Raw genomic sequence first — 3,278 nt, 5'->3', positions numbered from 1 at the left:
TTTGCATAGAAACCAAGACTGTGCCAGTTTCAGCCCAAGCTGGAAATATGACTCCAAGACCCTGTAGGGGGCGCCAAACTTATTTTTCGCTAAAGGTACCATGCAGCCCAGGGCCGTGCCTGGTTCAGCGAAACATAAAATTTAAATAAGTGAAATGTCCCGTCAAGGATTCCAAAACGTCGGACTTCTATTATTCTCTTGTTTTGCCCCGCCATGTAATTCCTGGCCAATGACTGTGGAGATCTTTAGTCACATGGTTTTGTATACAGCAGGAGACTTCAACCTGCAGCTCCAGATCCACATGTGTCTCTACCATAGACTGTAAAATACTGGACTGAGCGAGCAATGAGGTCCCCCATTGGAAATGCATTACTTCCTCTCCTCGCGAAAGTAGGCCGCCGCTTTCACCGTCAATTCCTGAAATGGATACCGCCATTTGCAAACAATCTTCAGCGATTGGTCTGAGTCATAGCTGAGTCATGGAATCTACAGGAAGTACTGTCGCCAATCAGGAGTGAGTTTATTGCAACCGTCTGCCTCTTTCCACGCCTCGACCACGAGACCGCGGATGTAAACGCTGGCTCGAGACGACGCTGAAGTTGGCTTCTGATTTTTTCGAACAGGACCTGTTTTTAGGTGGTCTGAGTTCGAAAAATACAGTGGAACGCTCTCGCTGTGAAAAGGAAGCCAACTTCAGCGCCGTCGGCTCGAGAGAATTGTACAAGTCATTGTTGAAGCCTTTGAGGGAGAACCATTCCAACATTTGATTCTGTCAGCGGTCCTTTGGGATTTACTTACATTTATTCATTTTTGTCGAGATAAAAGGAGCATTTGGGTAACGCCGTGCCCGCCATCCCCTTGCGCGCGTGCCACAGCGTTACTTCTCATTCGCGGCCAGGTTACCGTCTGATCAGATGCACGTGAGAAGCGCGTTCAGCGGTATTTAAAATAAATAACCATCCTAACAAGTGAACAGCTGGATCTTTCTTCTGTTTGAAAATACGACCAGGTCCTTTAATGTTTCTCTCGCGCTCCTCAGACGGCTGCGTCTAATTCAGGCTGAAGCTGGAAAAGTGCGGCGAAGATGAAACTTTGGTTGGTGATTTTATGCGCATATATGCAACTTATAATTTATAAGCTACAATCAAAACAGTGAAATAAAGAAAAACGATGTTAAACCAAAAAGTCCAAAGCACATAACCTCAGAGTGAAATCTATTTCTACAGAGTAAATCCTCATCTAAAAATGTCGACAGCATGCGCCTCTTGTTGTTTTAAACTGCTGCATCGGTACATTCCATTGAGGAAAACAACAGTAGGACAATGACTGGTACATTGTTGAATTGTAAAGTAGGTGTTAAAAGGTCTTCACGGACCCATTGATGAAGTCTGCTCCCATTGGCTACCCGTCATCTGTCAAACAAACCCCCAGACCTTCGACGTCAGACCCACAAACGCTTATTGAGCCATCTGATTGGTCAATTTATAACTCTTATTACTTGTGATGATGGAAAAAAATCTTTAAAAAAAATTAGGATTAGAAAAAAAAAGTTGATCAGAAAGCAGCAGAGGAAGAATGATTATTCTGACATATAAAATGACTGAGAAATAACTGTCTGTTTCTCAATGTAAGTCAATGGGACTTTGGCCTTTTTGGAACCCAGTGGTACTTCCTATATGGAACACGGAAGGAGGGGGTCTTGCTCTGTCCAGTTATTCTTATACAGTCTATGGTCTCTATACCTAAAGAAAACAAATGAACAAAGCCGGTAAACTAAGACTACCAAGGTCCAACCCCAAACTAACAAAACCCAGCAGTGTAAGACAGCTGAGAACAAAGAGGGAAAATAAAAATAAAAAATAAAAAATTAAAAGAAAAATAAAATTTCAATTTTACAAAGTAAGGATTACTTAATTAGCATTTATTTAATGTAGATGAGTTAAATGTATAAATTGATGTCTGAGGTTCACATAGATGATAAACTCTGTAGGTTTTTACATCCTGTTGGCCTGAAGACGTTTTGTTTGATCAACTCTACCTCCAGAATGAACAGATTTTATATGAAAAGCAAAACTTTGGTGAAAAGTTTGATCTTTTGAGTTAAAATCACATATTATCTTATGCTGCATAACAATGGCTGTCCAAAGCTCCTCTGAGATGATCCTGTTTGGTACAGAGCGTCTTATTTTTTGAAATTAAGTTATTTGAGCTTCTGTTAATTGTTAAAATAAAATTTAAAAAATCACATTTTGAGAGATGCTAGGTTTCTTTTTAGGTTATTGCTTTTGTTCATGCCAATAAATATTTATTTATTATTTAAAATAGAAGGTCATGAATGCAAATCCAAATTTCTTGCGGCTCCTTCTAGGTTTTGATCAGTAGAAATGAGCTCAAATGGCTCTTTCCTGATTCTGAGCCCTGGTTTACAACAGCACCTGAATACAGACCAAACACGAGGTCTAAGACTGACATTTCCAGTCTGGATTCACCCTCAGTCACATATTTTCCTCATTCCTGACTACCGTGTTGCTGAACTGTGATGGGCAGAATCTTTCAGGTGAAAGACTCTTGTGGATTTCTGGAACATCAAGTCAAGAATTTGTATTCTTTTTTTTCATGAATGTGTGAGTGGAAACGTACTTCAGGGGACACAGAGGACAGATAAAATAAAAGCATCATCATTGATTTGGAAAACAAGACAGAGGTAGACATATTGATTGGAAAATCCAGAATTAATGACTTTGCTCTGCAGAGAACACTTTGTTGTAGCTGCAGAACTGTTAGTGAGATCCGACCAGACTAAGTTACACTGACTTTATCTGTCAATAACACTATTGCAAAACAATATAGATTAGTCATAAAACCCAAGTCAGGCGGTTTCGGCAGCAGGCGTGCAGGTGCAGGGCATCAAATATGCTCCTTTAAAACCAAGAGGCTGCTCATTTCCTGGCGTGCCGGAGCATGCAGAGGGGCTGCCGTGGAGCGGGCGGCGGGGGATTTTCTGCTGGAGAAGCTCATTCATCAAGTCATTACGGGAGGTGGCTCCTGTGGTATTTCAGCCTGTCCATCAGTGAGGAGGAGGACGGGGGAAGATTCCCAAAGGAGGGCCTGGGCTCCGTTGTCCTTCCTCGCCCCTCTCTTCCTTCCTCCTCCCCCTCCCTGCTTGTGGATGCTCCTTCTTCTCTGACAGCTCACCTTCTGACTACTGTTACCCCCCCACTCCATCACTCTCACTTCCACTTTATCTGCCCCCTCTATTACATCTTCCATCCTTTTTA

The sequence above is a fragment of the Oryzias melastigma genome, unplaced genomic scaffold, assembly GCF_002922805.2.
Source record: "Oryzias melastigma strain HK-1 unplaced genomic scaffold, ASM292280v2 sc00267, whole genome shotgun sequence".
In the NCBI taxonomy this organism is placed as follows: Eukaryota; Metazoa; Chordata; class Actinopteri; order Beloniformes; family Adrianichthyidae; genus Oryzias; species Oryzias melastigma.
This window is presented reverse-complemented; position numbering follows the sequence as displayed.